The 20097-nt window shown below is 46.1% G+C and overlaps 1 pseudogene; it reads right to left on the reverse strand.

Moving 5' to 3' along the window:
• Window positions 1-20097, reverse strand: part of LOC119376859 (mediator of RNA polymerase II transcription subunit 17-like) — a 258514-nt pseudogene that overhangs the window by 201048 nt on the left and 37369 nt on the right.

Consider the following 20097-nt stretch of genomic DNA (forward strand, 5'->3'; position numbering starts at 1 on the left):
GGCCATTTGATGGCCAAAGAGCGTTAAGACATGATAGCGAAACTGAACAATGGTCATGTTACCTGGCTATAGGGGCCTAAAATTCCTCGCGCTAAAGGCGGGTAAAGCATATATGTGATAAAATCATGAGAGTGACGTGAAGCATGGGCATGGAGAATGAATAGCAAGTGGTCGTGATGGTAAAACAATGGTGATATGGTGGGAGCACGAATGCCTCCTCAAGGCCTCCGAGACCAAAGGCAGGGAGGCAGGTGCTTTCTCTAGTATAGCTGCCGCAGCAACAACCTCTTTTCAGAGGTCGTGCTACGGATTCCCTGGGTATATGACGTGAAAGCTATGGACTTCTTTAAAAAACGCGAACAGTGACTGATGTTTAAAAACGGGTTCCCTACCGAACATTGATGGTGTAGTGGTAATTGTTGCCAGTAGGGTAATAGGAAGTGTTGTTTTCTGAGCGTTTCTAGTTCCTTACACTGTATTAAAATGTGAATTACGGTTAGTGTTTCACCACATCTCTCACACATGGGTGGATCACCACCGGATAGAAGGTGTGAGTGTGTACTGCGTGTGTCCTATTCTTATCCTGGTAAGTGTTACTTCTGTGCGGCGTGACTTTGTTACTGGCGGCCATACGCGATATGTGGCTTGATGAGATGCAGTTTATATTGTGTTTGCCTGTCCCACGACCGCTGCCAGTGGGTCTCTGAGCTTTCTTTTAAGGAATGGTTTTAGGTCGAGTGAAGGGACAGCTATGGATGTATTGGTGGCAGCGGTTTCATGGGCAGACGCAGCTAGCTGGTCCACCAACACATTTCCCCCGATTTCGCGGTGCCCTGGCACCCGGCACACTACACCATGTTGTTTTAGTGTGTTAGAGTGTAGATAATATGGAGTAAAAGGACACCAGGACAGGATTTTTATGTTTGTTCAAAGTTTTAAAGCTTTACAACACTCGAGAATCGGTGTATATGACTGCACGTGTTAATTTAATTCCTTAATGTGTTTAATGGCCACAAGCATCGCGTAAGCTTCTGCTGTGAAGATACTTGAATTAGGGTGCAGAATACCCGGAGTCGGAAAAGAATGGACCAACGGCTGCATGGGACACACTGGTGTGAGACTTTGAAGCATCCGTAAAGAATGCGGGACAGGTGTATTTGTGCTGCAGTTCGAGAAAGTGAGTACGTATAGTAGTGTGTGGGTTACTTCTACAAAGGAAACGTCACAGTCTATGAGCTGCCACTGCCACGGCGGCAGATATGCAGCGGGAGCCATCAAACGGTGTTCATGAAGTGGTACACCCGTTTCCTCAGCGAGGGCCCTCGCACGGAGTGAATAGGGCTGTCTCACCGCAGGACAATTGTTAAACACGGGGCAGAACTCATTGACGGCAGAGTATGCGGGGTGTCCTTTGTTTGCATTCACTTTCAGGTAATATAAAAAGGACATGCAGGATCTCTGCAGGTGGAGCGACCACTCGTTGCATTCAACGTAGAGGCTTTCTACGGGGCTCGTTCCAAACGCACCCATAAGAAAGGCGAATGCCTAGATGGTGAACAGGGTCAAGCATCTTCAAGGTGCTTTGGTGTCGCAGACTGATAAACAACGTCCCCGATATCTAGGCTCGTGCGAATGAGGCTTCTGTATAGATTCATCAGGCACTTCCTGTCACTGCCCCATGCAGTGCGTGACAGCACTTTCAGAACATTCATTGTTTTTATGCACTTGTTTTTTATATACTTGATGTCTGATATGAAGGTCATTTCATGTCTAAAGTAGCCCTAGGAATTTATGCTCTGTCTTAACAGACAGACGTTGATCATACAGGTTAATGTCTGGATCGGGATGAATGCCTCTCTTTCTGGAGAATAAGACGCACGTGCTTTTTTTGTGGATTTAGTCGGAACCAGTTTTCCTCTGCCCATTTTAGAAACCTTGTTCAAACCAAGCTGAACCTGCCGCTCACACATTGCAAGATACAAGACTTATAGCCAACCTGCACATCATCCACATACGTAGAATAGAACACATTACGCAGGATGTACAGTCGCAATGAGTTCATTTTAATAATAAAAGTGTACAGCTCAATACACCCCCTGCGGAACTCCTGTCTCTTGCACAAATGTTCGGAGACAAAACATTGCCCACTCGAACACGGAATGTCCGATTGGACAAGTAACTATCGATTATGGTGAACATCCTACCCCGTATACCTAAATGTGAAATGTCTCGAAGTATACCAAAGCACCATGTGGTATCATAGGCCTTTTCCATATCGAGGAACACAGATAGAAAGAATGGTTTGTGGACGAAAGCATCGCGGATTTGTGCCTCGGTGCGTAGCAGGTGGTCAGTCGAGGACGTCCCTTCTTCGAAACCCGCATTGGTATGGGTCAAGTAGACAGTTCGTTTCAAGGAAGTGTAGGAGTCGACTGTTTATCATCTTTTCGAAAAGCTTGCATAGACAGCTTGTTAGGGCTATAGGCCTGTAATTGGCAATTGAGGATGGGTCCTTGCCCTGTCTTAAAATCGGAATAATATTGGCTTCTTTCCAGGCCGAGGGGATCTCGCCAGAAAGCCAAACAGCATTATACAGGGAAAGGAGGGTTTTTTGGGTTTCAGATGGCAGGTGTTTCAACACTTCATATACTACAACGGTTGGAGCCTGGGGCGGAATTATTGCAGCAATTGAGCGATGCTTGTAGCTCAGCTATGCAGAAAGGTGTCATTGTATGCTTCGTGTTCTGTGGATTTGTGTTCTAGTTTCTGTTTTACAATTCTTGTTTTTGTATCGTTGGAATCCTTCAATGTAGTGCGACGAGCTCGACACCTGTTCGAAGTGTGCGCCGAGGAAGTTTGCTTGGTCTTCCAAGCTGTCGCCTTGTGTGTTTACCAAGAGGGAGTGAATATGCTTGTCTACCTGCTACCCTACTAACCATGTTCGAGACTTTAGCCTCCTGTGTATATGAATTGATGCCCGATAAAAACTTCTGCCAACTTTCCCTTCTTGCTTGTCGGTGCGTTCTCGTACCTTGGGACTTAATGTTCTTAAAACTGTCCAGATTCCTCGGCTGTCGGCGAGTCGCGAAGCAGCCTCCATGCTTTGTTTTGTTTACTTGCGCCGCATTTCGACACTCAGTGTTCCACCACGACATACGTCGTTTGCCGGGCAGTCCACTTGTTTGTGGTATACACTTAGTTGCAGCATCAATCAGAAAGGCAGTAAAGTATTCTACAGCTGCTTCTATGCTTAAGACATGACCATCCAACTTAAGAGTGTAACTTTCCGAAACTGTTCCCAATTGGCTTTCTCAATCTGCCATTTTGGAACCTGAGGGGGACATTCATTTGTTATTGTGTGTTCAGAAGTATTGGAAAGTGGTCACTTCTGTAAGGATTATTGATAACTTTCCATTTAACTAGAGGCAGGAGTGACGGGAGATGTTATGCTGAGGTCTATGGAGAAGAATGTTCTGTTTGCAAGGCTATAAGATGTTGGTTGTTTTGATTCAAGAGACATGTGCCAGAAGAAGAAAAGGAACTGTTCAATCAGACGACCTCGCGCATCGCAGCGAGAGTCATCCCATAGACTGCTGTGTGCATTTAAGTCTCCAAGGACCAGAAATGGTTCTGGTAGTTGATCTATTAAGGATTCGAATTCACGTTTTTGGAGCTGGTAGTTCAGCGGTAATGTAAAGTGAGCAGATTGTGATCAGTTTATTGAGAAGAACGGCTCGAACAGCCACTGCCTCAAGGGACGTTTGGAGTGGTAAGTGGGTACATGCAATTCCTTGGTTAACTATAAACGGCTAAGCACCAGATGACGCCACAGCATCATCCGGGTCCTTTCAGAATATGACATATTGGCATAGAAAATTCGTGTTTTGGATTTTAAGTGTGTCTCTTGTACACACAGCACTTTGTAGAGTGTTCATGTAGCAGCTCTTGGATATCGTCGAGGTTTCTTAGGAGACCTCTGACGTTCCATTGTATAATTTGTGTATCCATTTATGTGTAAATTAGTGCTGTGTGTACTGAAGGAACTATTACCTTAAGTCACAGAGCCCTTTCCAGGCCCTGTGATTAGGGTTCTGTCTTTTTTGGAGCGGTCGAGGGATGCTCGCCGCTCCTTCTACGCAGCCTGCGCCGTGGGACCAGTAGGGTCCATGCCTCTTGAGAGGCGCGCCAGACAATTGCTCGACCGAGCGGTGTTTGCATAGTGTAGACCTTCGCCGCGGTCGACAATTCGTTTCCCCAACAAGCCGGAGTCGATGTGGACCACCCTTGGCCTCGTCATTGCCCTGGCTGCTGCCGAGCTCGTAGAAGCCACTGGTGTGATATATTCATAGGTGGGCATGGCAAACACTGGCTGCTTCCGCCGTAGGGGGCAAGTGGCTTTAGCCTGGGCCCGCTAGCGTGGTCCGGGCTACCGCCAGGGCCATTGTGGCGCTGCCCCTCGGTGCAACCACTTCAGCGAAAGATGTTCTCAGTGGGAATAATGATGAAGGTCCCTCTGTCTTGCTTCGCGGAATGGTACATTTTCTTTTACTTTTACAGTGATTATTTCTTTTTCCTTATTCCAGGCCGGGCAAGCTCTGAATGATGCGGGGTGACCGCCATCGCAGTTTCGCACAGTGGACCTCATCATTTGTGCATCGTCAGTACTTTGACCGGTGGTGCCGCACTTAGCGCAAGTAAGGCTGGCCTCGGCAGCTCTGAAAACCATTACCAAATCTCTGGCACTTGAAGCAACGTCTCGGGTATCGAGCTATAACGGTCGGAACATGAAGCTTCACATAGCCGGTTTCAAGATTCTCGGGTAGTGTGGGTGGAACTGAAAGTAAGTATTAAATGCTTCGTTGCGATTTCAGTGTTGTTACGCCTGATTGAGAAGCGCTGCACATGCGTTACGCCTTGGTCCCTTCCATCCATCAAGGAGTTCTTCTTCATTTACCGTCATCAAGTCTTCGTCGGATACTACGCTTTTCACTGTATTCATGGTACGGTGTGGGCTCACCGAGACGGGATTGTTGCCAAACGCTACGAGGTGTGAAAGTTTGTTGTATTGTTCCAGGTCTTTGAGTTCAAGGAGCAAATCCCCACTTGCCATCTTTGTAGCCTTATAAGCCTGTTCCGATGGTCTCTTTTAGGCACTTGGCCACAAGGAAAGGTGAAATAGCTCTTGCTTTCGTCGCAGATTGTTCACAGCGAAGGACATGGTATTTCGGGAAATATTCTTTGTATCTAGGCGAAAAGGGAGAGGCTGTGTTGGGTGTGTACCCTTTTCAAAGCACGATCAGTTGGAGAAAGGTTCGGAGGTCCCATAAGAAGAGTGATTTGTTCGGCAACGGCACCTACCACCCACCACGGAGCCCAACAAGGGGACGTGGCAGAACGTGCGAAAAGTCTGCACTACGCCAGCAGTACGCCGTTACTATAACCAAATATGGTTTACCCTAGGTAGGATAGCCACACAAGGTTAACCCTTGCCGCCAGAAATAGTGGAAGTTAATGGAAGAGAGGAGAGGACAGGAAAGATTAAAAGTGAGAAAGAAAGACGAAGATGTGGGTAGGGAGAGATAGGAAAAGGAGACTGCCGAATTCCCCTGGGTGGGTCAGCCCAGGGGTGCAGTCTACGTGAAGCCTTAAAGGTCCTAACACCCGGCGTCGGCTCAACCCTCAGGATCCCCTTTTCCCCGGACACGGCGAAGCCACGCATGGCTAGGCGTGGAGGGGGTCGAAACCCCCCCGTTAGCTTGGGTCCGTGGTGTCGCCACACACCGAACGCCTGCTTGCGCAGACGCCCCTGCGGGGCGCAATCATGAGCCAGGCAATCAGTGGTGCTAATGGATGTCACAATGCATAAGCAAAAATCGGCAGCTGATACTCTTGAAGGTCATGTTATGAGGCTGCTCTGCTTGCCGCTAAGAGACATTAGCTGTTTTAGTTGTGCTTGCATGATCGTTGTGGCATGCACCCACATGCATTCCTCTTGCAGCTGGAGCCTTATTTTACTTCTTTTTAAGTACAAAAGTTACACGTTGCATAAATTAATTTTCAGTAGTGCTATGGCTAAAATAATAAATGATCCGTGTCACAAATTTGTCACATTAAGGTCAATTACGGCAATGCTTTCATTTCGTTGAGTCACGAGTTCATGGGCTATTATAAGGACGGCGTTGGGGATTAAACAAGATTTGTAAAATCCTGGAATACATTTCACAGAGGTTCGTTAAATGCAGCTATAACTATACATAAAGTACCCTTTGATGTCAATATAAACCTGTGAATATAGATCTGCAAAGCCTGTTTTAAGTTTCTCGTCCGTACATTCAAAGCTTGTCAAGCGTGGAATTGTGCCTACACTTGACCCTGGAAAAAAAAGCTTTAAGAATGCTGTACAATGGTGTTCATTGTGCAACTAGAAGGCGTCAAAGAAGCTGGATATCCTTCTAATGCAAGTGCTACTTTATTAACTCTTGCGGATTGTAAGAAAGTGCGTGTACTTCTCCAGGGCACCCTGAAGAAATCAAAAGAGCGGCAGTTATGCCGTATGTCCACAAAATGGCCTATCAAATGTGGAAAAGCGGTTTAGCATACGTCTCATTTTTCTCCGCATTCTATAAATTGAGAAGTACTCATAGCACGGTACAGAGCAAGACATAGAGCCTATTAAAAGGCCTCCAGAAACATGCAAGGCAGTTTGTGAATTGTGAATATACCACTCATCAAGAGTGGTATATATAAAAGTCACAGTTTCGCCGCAAGGGTGAAGCAATGAATGTGATAGCAAGAAATTGAAATGTCACACGAAGAACCAGAAGCAGCTCGATACTTGCAGCGTGCCGATGAAGCACAAAGAAGGATGCCCTAGAAGAACGCACAGACATGCACAGGGCAAGCGTGAACTAACAACTGTCACAGTTGTTATGTCTCTGTGCTTGAGCAACGCGCTGCAAGTGTCAACAATGGAGAATCACACGCTCTTAGATATTTCTTCTTCTTTTAAACTGCGGCGCATGGTGTGACCCCCTGCGTCTCCAGCCACACGGGGGCGTCTGATGCAAAGTGTGCCCGGGGTTCTTTGTTCTTTTTTTTCTTCCACATCACGAGTGGGTACAGAAAAGGCCACCCTTGTCGTGCGCGTCTCAAGGGCAGTTGTCAAATTGAAAAAAAATTAGGAGCATTGTGTAACAGAAAACACGCTCACGCTCCTCCGAGATTTGCTTACCACCAGCGGTACATGGCATATATAAATAGCTCGCCATTGTTTTGCCGGCGCATACATGGTGTGTGGTTGAGTTGTCTAACGCAGCGCGCTGGGGAGCGAGGGGTTGCTGGTTCGAATCTGCGGTCGGGTGCTTCAAAATTTTTTAAATGCGAAGCATTTCTTAGCGAACCTCGGGCACTTTGGCCTTCCTTCCTTCCTTCCTACCTACCTACCTACCTACCTATACCACATACCATACCATACCATACCATACCATACCATAACCTGCCCGCCCGCCCGCCCGCCTGCCTGCCTATACCTACCTACCTACCTACCACATACCCGTAAACCAGCGTTAACGTATGCGGGTATGTGCCACAGGTGATACAGAGTCTCAACCAACACAGTAACCGCGAACACACACATTGACACGCAAGAAAAGTGATAATAATAAATTTGTTGATGAAGTGATGATCGCACAGAACCACGGGCATCTAGCATTTCGCCTATATCCAAATGCGACCGCCGCGGCCGGGATCAAACCCGCGACCTTCAGGTCAGCAGCGGAGCACCTTACCGCTACACCACCACGGCGGACGCAAGGAAAGTGAGGAAACTGAAGACAGAACACCGCTAGAAGACGCTCAAGTACCATCCACTCGTCCACATGGTCCGCAACGTTGACTACGTGAATTACGCAACAACCGGCGTCGATGCTTCCTACAATAAATCTGCTGAGAGAACCAGGCCTCTCATCATTACCGTGACTTCAACATTGATTTATCAAGACCCAACAATGCTTAGTGCTTATACTGCGTGAAAGAGGGATTAGATGTGGAGAGGGCATCAAAAGACCTCGCTGCCACCTCCAAGACAGAAGGCATCATAGATCATTTCATCGTAAGAGGCATCCATGATTTCCACCAGCTGCACTATACTGCACCAACTGCACTTCACTACACTTAGACTCCTCATAGCCGCGATCATGAACGGATCCGATTAACAAGTTCGGTCCAGCGGTGCTCACTGATCACGGTGATGATGACCTTGTTCAAGAACTGTCAAGAGCCCCTTCTACACGTACACACGGGTTCGTGAAACGTGCTTGCGTTCTCCGTCATAATGGACAAGTATAAGCGTAACAACTGTAATTGTGACAGTAACGTACGTGCAGTGCGCCTGCGCGTGCCACTCGGCTGTGCATATGTCTAGGGAAACTTTCCTGAATGAAGCTTAGTTGCGAGTAACGCCTGTCCTGTGCATCTCTGTTCCTTCTTTGTCCTGTTCGAATTCGCGCTATCCAGTATTGAATATAACACTACATATCAGCTTATTGCGTCTGGTGTTGGTAACACCCATGTTGCTGTTGCCATCGTTACGCAACTGTAAACAACTGGTTGTATAATAGATATGCAACTATTCAACATATGAGTGTGCATATATCACTTCCATATTTCTATAGCGTCATTCCGTAACGTTTCGCTCACTGCGAAAAATTACGCCAGTCACCATCCCACGCATGCTTCGCATAACATCGATTCCCACGGTACGTGGGATCTGCCAATTTTTTCTTCTGCTTTATTTTTCTTTGTGCCTTTTATATATATATATATATAGTAGTGGGAAAAGAAAGTAGGAATGAAGAAAAAGACTACGACTTTCGTTGGTTTGGCACTGTGTATTTTCACGACCGTTTCGTCTGGTGGACCAGACTTTGGCAAAGTCTGGTCCGCCAGATGAAATGTTAGTGAAAATACACAGTGCCAAACCAACGAAAGTCGTAGTCTTTTTCTTCATTTCTTATATATATATATATATTATATATATATATTATATATATATATATATATATATATATAGGCAAGGGGCCCATTAGTGTATGGATAAAGAACTACCTATCTAACCGGACGCAATTTGTGCAAATTAACCACACCAGTTCTAAACTTACTCATGTCACCCTCCGGAGTTCCTCAAGGTAGTGTTTTGGCTCCAGCACTATTTCTCATCTTCATCAATGATTTACCCACCGACATCCCTGTCAACATAAGACTTTCTGCTCCAGTCGACCATGAAACCTTAAATAATGCATTGATGACAGTTTCCGCATGGTGTGCTAACTGGCAAATGAGCCTTAATGTTAAAAAAAACAGTTCTTTTGCGAATAACAAGAAAACAACACGTACAGGAGTTTCCTTATGCCATAAACGATGACCCCGGTAACAGTAGTCTCGCAGCACAAGTACCTTGGACTAACGATAACTGTCTGACCTTAGATGGATTGCCATGTCAATAATATTACCTCAACGGCACTTAAGCGGCTCTTTTTTCTTAAGCGACGCCTTCGTCAAGCGCCCCGTGAGACTAAATTACTAGCTTATAATACACTCGTTAGATCAGTATTAGAATATGCTACCCCGACATGGTTTCCATCGACTAATAAATTAATTACCGTTATAGAGGGAGTGCAAAGAAAAGCAATGAGATTCATATTCAATAAATATCAACTCACAGACTCTCCAAGTGCTTTAATCAAATCGGCTGGATTACTCACAATTGAAAACTGCGCTGCGCTCGCCCGATTGAAACTGCTTCATCAATTAGTTCATAACAAGTTAAATGTTAATAGTTCTAAGTACATCTCTATTTCATACACAAGAATAACTCGACTAAAGCACTCATACACCCTAAATGAATATCGCTTTCGTACAAATTGTTTTAAATACTCTTTCTTCCTGCTAGCCATACGACAGTGGAACGGCTTACCGTCCGCTATTACCAATACCTCCTCCCTACCTACCTTTCTATCACTACTTGAAAATTACTTACATGATGCACAAACATAAAACTACATATATTCGCACCTTTCCTTCGTGATGTATATTACTATTAGATTAGTATTATCCCGATACCCACATTCCACTTACTATCCTTAGAATGTTTTTGTTTTGTAAAGCTTACGTAATTATGAGTGTCTATGATTGTATAATCGCAATTATTGATATGATACGATGTGTCAGCATTATACAGTTGGATTTCACAGTTGTGTATAGATGTTTCGCACATGTGAATTTTCTTATTGATCTTTTCATTACCATTCACGCACAAAAAAAAGAAAAAAACCAGTTATGTTACATTGCATGATTTTTACTTTGGTCTTTCCTTTATATATTTATAGTTTGTGTCCTTCCAGCAATAATCCCTGAAGGGATTGGCAGTATGTACTAAATAAAAAATTAAATAAATAAATATATATATATAATATATATATATATATATATATATATATATATATATATATATATATATATATATATTGTCGCGTTGCACCGTAAACGAACAACCAAGACATTTATCAGAAGAGCAAGCAGCCCGTTTTATGCAGCAGCATAGACAAGAACATAGACACAAAACAAGTCTTCTTCTTCGGTCAGAGTTCCGTTCTGCGAGACTGACAGAGCGCACATCATCTTCGTTGTCTGCATACAGCGGGCGCGGCATTTGCCTCCCTCTAAAAGAGCGTCACCCCGATGCTATAGTCGGGTCAGTTGTACAATATACATATCCAGGGCATGACGGCGAAGGCGACGGCAAAATCAGTCGAGAAGTGTCCATATAATTGCTATTGCAATAAAAACCCTGTCCGAGGATAAATGCATTATAGGCCAGACAGGTCAATGCGCTAACACATAGCACAGAAATTCCTAACACAGGACTCCCTTCTCTCCTTTGCATCGCAACATTCGTGCCGTTGCCAGCCCTTGTTCATAAAGGCAACCGTTTAGTTCTGGCACCTGGTTCAAACTACAACAGAAACTTCAGAAGCTCATCATATATATTTAAAAAATGCAGATCTATGCATAAGCCACTCTTCCTTGTTGCTACATGACAGTGAATGTAATGACAACTGAAACTCAACTTAATGAGGCCATGACAGCACTCGAATTACTTGGTTAAATTGGGAAGTTGGTAAAATCAAGAAACTAATTTTTCACTCCTTCAAGATCTAAAATTGTAACGTAGCGACATCCCAAAGCTACCGCGGCACTTTATTTGCCACAACACACACCTGCACGTGTGAAAAGCCCGCGAGGGAAGCCCGGACACGAAGTCTTCCACATCGGCCAAACATGAAGCAGGCCGCGTCCGGGCAATACAGGTGAGGTATACTGTCACCTGAAACTAAGACAGGCTGCCGATATGCAAGGACGCAGCAAACGAATGCAGTGATCGTGCCAGCAGGAAGAGCAAGAAAGTTTCAAGGAGACGATCAATGCCACCTGTCGCATAAACCATTTAATAATGACTCCTTTGGGAGCATTTATAGGACAGCAAACCACCACCACCCCTAGCACCATTTGGTACGTAAAAAGGCTGCCGGACCGTTGTGTCCATAGTTCCACATGCATGGGTGCGCCTTGTCCAATTAAAACTAGGGTCATAACTCAAGCAGCTAGATGTCTCATGCGATAGCAATACCGTGCATGCCCGAAAAAAAACCTGTGCATGTAAAAAATTAGGAAGAAATCACTGCATTGATTCCCGCAAAAACTTCATTAAATCAGGCTTAGTGCCACGGTAGCTTCGTTAGTACGAGCTGATGACACCACTGAACTCTTTGGATACCTGCCAGGGAATGGAAATTTCTTGATTAGATCGAATTTCAACCCCTTCCCTGTTGCGAAAAATGAAGAAAATTGTGCGAAATTTACCGGAAGTGTTACTTAGCTCAATTTTTAAGCTTTATTTTCTGAATAAAATGGTACCATTATTTAAATCTAATGAAGCTTCTTTTATTTGAATAATTGAGTAAAAAGATGGGCTGACGTGAAGATAGCTTCACCGCATGGCAATACAATGGCGCCTGTGTAGTGTGGTATCTTTCATGTCCCGTTTGTGCACTGTTTTGGAATAGTAGTAACTATGTGTACGTACAACAAGCCCGCTTAGCCACCGTAATGAAAGATGGAAATAAATGAAAGCCAAGACACAAATGGCACAACATATACAAGCGCGGCCATTTAGCATCAGGAAACACAACTATGACGAGCATACAGTAAAAGCTCGATAATTCGGATTTCACGGGACCAAAAGAACTGTCCGAATTAACCCTGTGCGACAGCGAGACACATACGTCCCACTTTTCCATCTGCAGAAGATATTTTCGCCCACATCACCCTTTGCAATGAGCGCAGTGCTAAGTCACTCATATCTTACCCAAGTCTTCGTAATCTCGTGGGAAATTCTTTTACAAACTTTCAAAGGGCAGAACCAGCGTTACAATGGCGTTGAATCTCAATGAATTTTTTTAGATAGCTTCTGAATTTTCCTCTTCAGATAAAAAGAAGCTACCAATAAAAATGCCGGATAATTGTAAATCTGCAAAATAACTTGGCCGATAAATGCATCAAAACACAATCCCCTGCGAAATTGCCATGCTCTGCCCTCAGCATAATTGCGGATATTGGTGCGTGGAAATATTTTTCTTGATATCCCATACCTCCTGAAGAGTAGGCCCATATTCAGGCACAACAGCCGTACTCGTCAATTTCGACGGCCAAACCAAGGACAGGAAAATGGAGCAAAACAAAAAATGGCTGGTGCATGCAGTGAAGTAAGCTTTACAGGAACAGACTGCAGCGCTATGAAGGCTCACAAGAGGCGCAGGTGCAGGTGGTGTTCTATTGCTGGAAATGAGTTCCGCACAACTTTCCTCAGCACAACTTGAGAATTGATACTATGCTCCACTTGCTTCGGGAGTTTGGTCCCACATACCCGTTGATGCAATCTCGAGATGGTGCCTACATGAGACAGTGAGACAGTGTTTTCCCACTTTTGTAGAACACTCTCATGAGTCAGTGGGACATATATGTCCCACTTGTTTTCAGTAAACCACTCGCTTGATTTTGATGGCATTTGTTTTATACTATTTCTTTGTAGTTTATATCAATATATCACAGCCGGTTTTATATCGCCGCGTCAAAAATATAGGCGAACCTACAATGGATTAACCGAATGCCAAATGATCGAAAGTACCAAGAAAACAATTAACAAGGGCTCAACAAAGGCCCCTTTCATCAATGCACTTTCACTTTCTTGAGGAATACGTAAATCTAGCAATTATTTCGCATGAGAGCAGAGCAAAAGCCGCAATTTTCATCATTTGCGACTTCGTTCACACTGTGAATGTGGCTCAAGACCCGAGCGTGTCTTAAGCCGAAACATGCTCTTAACCCATACCTTATTCATACCAACAACGCAATTGTGCATGGAGACCACATCTTTCTGAAAACACTTGGCTGTTTTGGCTGTCCGCAAACGCCGTTTTCACTGCTTTGTGTCGCTTCGTGCTTGACACGCTCCGACGATCGTCCAAATTAACGAAATTGCGAGCAATTATGACCGAGTGAACAAGAGTTTGATGCCACTGAACAATGTATATGCTGGCCAGGACCAGAGAACACATCCGAATTATCCGATTTTCTGAATTAACGAGTGTGAATTAACGAGCATTACTGTAGTTGTCATTGGTTCCACGTGGGACCAATATTTTTGTTGATGACGAGTATAGTCGTCACTGGTCATTTTGGTACAAGGCCTCATGACAACTGTACTCCTCGGTAGGAGAGAAAGGTTAACTGTATATCAATAGGCACATTCCTTGGCTGTATGGTTTCTGTGCTGCTCTTTTTCACATGTGCAGTCTACCCGAGTATAAATGTGTTCTTTGAGCGTGAAACCGGTTGTGAGTGAGCACTCATGTATGTGACATGTCTTTGCTCGTCGTCCTTTTCCCATATTCTCAGTGCTGTGAACAACAGCATCGTATGCATTAGGAAAATTCTGACACTGCGAAAATTTATTGCCAGGCATGCCACACACCCAATGCATTTCAGTAGAAGCGCGATGCACCTTCGGCTGGGGCATCCCTTCATTGACCGGCCAAAAATATAGATTGTCAATATAGGTTTGTCAATATAAATTTGTCAATATAGATTACATCAGAAACAACTCAAGGAGACTACCGAATGGAAAACTACAGCAAGGCTCTGACGAACGCTAGAAAGAGGTATAAAACCGTGAAAATGCCGTTTGACAGTGAGGGAATGCCACAGAACAAGCACTGGAAAGGCAAGCACTTGACACTGGGTAGTATCATAGGGAACACAGACAACGCTACGCACCTCGTCTTCACCTCAGGCTGGTCTCACCTAACATTTCCATGCTATAATGCCATATGCACTCCACGCAAGCCACATGTTCCTGTGTTAGCATTTACTTTCTGAACAAGGAGCAACAAAACTGGTGCAAGTGCTCTGTTCACCTGTGTTGCCAAACGAACTGCCCGAGAAGAGGCTGAATGCCAAACTTTAATCACGTTGCACTTTAATTTCGCGCTAAGTGAAGAAAATCAAGCCTGCCAATGGGTAAAAAAGGGGGTTTATCGATAATAAGCTGCAGCCCGACTCCGTGGGTTGTTGCTGTTGCGCATGATTTCAAAGCACGAGAGTTCTTTTTTGTCTCCTCTTCGTCGATCTTGTTCCAAAAACTGCCCCGCGCACAGAAGTTCACAAAATTTTGATTCCAATGGGTGCAGGCATTAAACAGCAGTTCCACTCGTAGTCTATGGAGCTCCTCTATTTGAACAATGCTCTATAGATGTCGGCGCTTGCTCGACCCTTGTAGAAGAACGAGGTTGCCCTTCTGAATTCGGTCGTACGAGGGTGCTAAGTTGGGGATTTGCATTGTTTTCCTCCCCGAAACGTATCCTTTGAATTAACACTCCCAGGAAGGTCGAGATCTTGCTCGCCGCTTTTTTCCAATATAACTCGCTGTTTTGTATTTCCTCTGCATTAGAGGCTCACTGGGACATACTTTTTTGCTTCATCTTCGAGGCATGTTGTAGTAGCCAAGCTGTAAACGTGGTCGGTAGAGTTTGGCATATAGTGTGGTGGCCATTCACTCTCTTTATAAGTAAGTGATTTAGGTCCTGTCCACCAGACGGAGTTTGTCGTTAATACACAATTGGATGCTCCTCTTGTTAAATAGAGAGAAGGGGTTTGCGTATCGTATGCGAGCACTCCTTGAAACACTCGAACACTTTGTCAGCAACAGAGGGCACGGCTTAGTGGCCTGGTACGCACAGGAAAACCAGAAAATCATTAACGTACCTAAAAGCATTCATAACAGGTAGCTTCCTAAGAATTGGCCACAGGTCAGAGTCAAACTATGCCAAATAAGTTTCACATAATGTAAGGGCGACACATGAGCCAATACATATGCCCCTTTTTTGAATAAAGGCCTGTTCTTTACACATAAGTATGGTAGAACACAGGCAGCAAGCAAGAAGCTCCAGATAATTTTCTGCCTGGACAAGGCAGCTGTCCTGGAAGGAGCCAACTCAGCTGCAACTGTGTTGCACCTAACTATCCAACCAAGTTGCAAGTTGAGCGCCTTTCTTGTCTTACCTTGGCTTCATCGGTGTGCTACACCAACAAGTTTTCGCTGTTTTTATTCCAAAACATGTTTCACCAACTAGCCCAATAGCTCGCGCTTCACAGTATCAGCTTGCAGTTGCTCCAAGTCCCACGATCACCAATGCCGCTCACCGTCAAAACCGAAACGGTTGGTTGAACTGCTCCCAAAAAGGTGTCCAAAATGACACTTGGCCATCAAACTTCATGAGGTCAATTTTCGGTAATTTTGGTGGTGCATTGCACGGGTTCAGTTGACGTTGCCAATAGTGCATGGTTCAGGGACTTTTGAAGTTGACGTATCCGATACTTGAATTTTGCGGATATCACTGTGCCTCATTCATTATAATTTGCAGCCCAGTCAAACTCTGCCCCAGCTTCAGTGGCTGACAGCAGAGGGACGATGTCGGAGTCAGTTGCTCTCAAGTCGGTGAGAAGGTGGTTGAGGCGTTCAGTGAGGATGCAAAGCTGCCTTTCCGTAACACTGTATTGATTGAGCGTTGCGTCTATTTCATTGATCAGGTGCGTTAATTGTGACCTCTTCGCTTCACGCTTGAGCTTGAGTGCTTCCATGTTTTGACTCTTGTTAATCAGCTACAGGTCGGTACGGTGAATCCATAGGCAGGAAGGCCTTGGGGCCATCGATGTGGTTCACTGTTCCGAATGTTTTGGCACCACTTGAAGGAAATCAAGCCTCCCGATGCGTAGAAAAAGGAGTTTATAGATAATGAACTGCAGCCCGACTCCGTGGGTTGCTGCTGTTGCACGTGATTCCAAAGCACGAGAGTTCTTCTGTCTCCTTTTCGTCGATCCTGTTCCAACATTAGGAGCATTGTAATAGTCAGTGATTTCTACTGGTGCATCTACGGTTGCATTAAGAGCACTTCTGTTTCGGAAGCAGTGAAGGAGCCCGATGCCAGTTAGGAAAGTGTCCACAGTATCGATGGCACAATGAAGGGAAGCAAGGAGAGCCGCTCGCTGATTGGTTGGGCTGCGGACAAAGAGGGCGATGTCATCTGCGTAGATGGATGAGCGGACTTTACAGGGTGTGTCACAGGGACTAAAATTGAGGGAGCTTGGCGAGGACGAGATTAAAGAGAAAAAAGCTCAGAACGCTGTTCTGGGGAAGTCCGGTTGTGACAGGACGAGGGTCACTACGTGCAGCCGACCAGGAAGCTCTCGACGTAGGAGTGCATGACCCACACACCAAGGTCATGAAGTGCGTCCATGATTGATGTGAGACAGTTGAAGAGCTCTTGACGTCAAGCAGGACGATATCCCACTTTGCCCCCGGATTAGGCCTCCCCAAGGGTAGATATGTCAGCGAGCAAATCAGCAGTGGAGCGGCCGGGCCCTAAACCGCTTTGCTCAGGTGGGGATGCATTCATTGAAGTGGAGACCCAACGAAGGCATCAAAGAGCCATGGCTACCATGGCTTTTCCTGCTGCTGAAGTGAGCGAGCCCGATCGGTAAGAAGAGGGTTCCGCCGCCAGTTTTTGACACTTGAGGATGGGAACGATGAAGGCCTCTTTTCCACACGGGTGGAAGTTGGCCAGAGGGCCAGACCTGGTTGCAAGCCTCAAGTAGTCAAGGAAGGATGGAGTGCCCAAGATTTTGACGCATCTGATAGGTGATGTTATCAGCTTCATGGGTGGACCAGTGCTTGCTGTTGTTCAGCACGATCGTGAGCTCACTGAAGGCAAATTCAGCTGTACAAATTGCACGAATCTCGAGGAGGATGCCTTCAGAAGGAAGGCATCCTACTGCAGCGAAGAAGTCGGCAGAGACTGGCACGTCAGCACATAGTTCTCTAAAGTGTGGCCACTTCACGACATTATAAGTTTCGGTGCACCATGTGTTCGAATCATGCAGGCTCACCATGATGGGCGATTGTCAGAGCCCTGGGAGGCTTGGTGCCATTCGTAGGAACAGTTGCCGGCAATGAGGGTGACATCCATGGCACTCACGGTGATTCCTTAGCGTGCAGAGGTCGGCTTACAGGTGTTGACGAGAAGGCCAGCTCTGTGAATGGCAGCGAGGAAGTAGGCGCCACGCTGTTCGGTAGTCCCACCGCCCCAAGCAGAGTGATGAGAAGTCAACCCATATAGCAGCGTCAGGAGTGAGGCGGCTTGCTAGGCAGCACATGAAGTCACAGTCCCAATGGACACAAACACTGTCCGAACGTAAAAGCGACACTGGTGTCAGTATTGCCCATGTGAGAGCAACAGCCTCAGTAGTATCGCAGAGAATGACCACGTGAGGGAGATCGGCGCATATGTAGATGGATGTGTGGGAAGGCCCAGGACGATGGGTGGTATCACTGCATGCAACTGCACGGCACGCAGCAAGTTCGCATTTCGTTGGACTGTGGCATGCAATGAATCTTCGTAGGTTGAGTTTTCTTGCACGAGCATAGGTTTCCTGAAGAGCGAGAATGTCGTACTCGCGCCGGAGAAGAAGTAGAGAAAGTTCGGCATGGCAGCAGCAAAGGAAACAAACGTTCCATTGATGGAATCGTGGCCGGTACACTTTGGGGCTAGCCATGATGGTTCAGGGCAGAGTGGACAGTGAGGGCCGCGTTGTAAAGATGGAAAGCAGGTGAATCTTGCAGGATGATCGTGATGAGGGCCTTGACAGTAGGTGAGTGTGGCTGCAGCGAGAGGGGACGTGCATCGTCTGCTCAAAGAGCTGACCCACATGTAGGTGACAGCAGGGGGGCTAAAACGGAGTCCTTTTTTGCTACGCCATCTGCTGGGTTGGAGAGCGGAACAGAGGGGCGAAAGGACCTCGCTGTAGGAGCAGCCCGGTTGAACCAGGGAAGGGGTGGGACAGGGGGGCCGGTGCACCGGTAGCATTGCTCTTGTTTTTCACAGCAATCTCTGCCTCGCGGCGAGAGAGAGGGCGGTCAGTTGAGGCCATGGTGACGAGAACGCTTTGTTCACACTGCAAGCGGGGGCAGCGCGGTTCCATAACAACCAGGGGCGTAGCCGGGGGGGGGGGGGCTTATGGGGCTTCAGCCCCCCCCCCCCCCCCCCAAATTTTTCGTGCTCTCATACACCACCAACCAGCGGCGTCACCCGGGTGGTGGGATTCATTGGGCTTCAGCCTGATTATCATTCATTTAATTATTTATCTTTTTATGACCCTCAAAATGTTAGCAGAAGCAAGTTTGATATCGGGCTCTACACAGATGGCTCAAAAGTGGATGATGACACAAAACATCAACTGCTAGCTTCTCCTTGGATTCCTCCGCCATGCTATATGTTTAAGTCTATGAACGATTTTAAGCAGAAACGAATGTTTACGTGGCTTGGCTGGACAGGTACCGATGGCTTAGCTTCTCAGCGCTTTAAGAGGGTGCGTTTTGCCGAGTGTGTGTCCTTTTTAGCAGAAGTGAGATTGGCAAGGGCCAACATGCGCGCACTAAGGCCCTCGTATCCAAGCCATTTCAAAAGTGGAAGCACGCCCTCGAAGTCTTCGGTGCACATGAAGTCACTAAATATCACACTGACGCTCATCTGGTAGCCGATAGTTTTCTTCAAACCTTCTCAGGATGTGTGCCCAGTGTTGTTGATCAGCTGGACCATGGCAGGCAAATTCAAATAAGAGAGATCCGAAGAAAGTTACAGCCTATTGTTGAGACAGTTCTCTTTTGCGGGTGGCAAGGTGTGGCTCTCCGTGGACATAGAGACAGTGGTCCCACAGATTCAAGCACAGCCTCCTCTACAAATACAGGCAACTTCAAAGAGCTGCTTCGCATGCGCGCGGATTGTGGCGACACAGATCAAAAAAAGCATTTGGAAAGTTGCCCAAGTAAGGCCTCATATTTTAGTTTATATGTACAAAACCACATTATAGAAATCTCTGCTGCAATCATCAAGGAAAGCCTAGTCGCAAAAGTAAACGCTGCAGGCTGCTTCTCCGTACTTGCTGATGAAACGACGGATGTTGCTGGTATCGAGCAGCTTACTGTTTGTGCAAGGTACCTTAATAAGGATGCGAACGGAATCGAAGAAGTGTTCTTAGGCTTTGTGCCAATTCACGACCAAATGGCCGGGCCCTGGCCGACACCATCATAAGGCTCCTTATAGAAATGGGAATTAACATGCAGCATCTCTGTGGTCAAGGCTACGGTGGTGCAAGTTCGATGGCCGACAAAACGAATGTTGTTCAAGCTGCTGTCCGTGAGAAATATCCAGCCACACTCTATGTACTCACTGCGCGTGTCACTCCCTTTATCTAGTTGTGTGTGCAGCTCCATCACAGACATTCGAACTGTTTTGGGACTCTGAAGGCAACGTCAACCTTTTTCCGTAAATCTTCTAGCCGCTCACACGTTTTGCGAAAAGTGATAAGTTTGAGCTGTCCTGAGCCTACAAGGCAGCGCCTTTTGGGACTATGCGAAACGCGCTGGGC

The sequence above is a fragment of the Rhipicephalus sanguineus genome, unplaced genomic scaffold, assembly GCF_013339695.2.
Source record: "Rhipicephalus sanguineus isolate Rsan-2018 unplaced genomic scaffold, BIME_Rsan_1.4 Seq254, whole genome shotgun sequence".
In the NCBI taxonomy this organism is placed as follows: domain Eukaryota; kingdom Metazoa; phylum Arthropoda; class Arachnida; order Ixodida; family Ixodidae; genus Rhipicephalus; species Rhipicephalus sanguineus.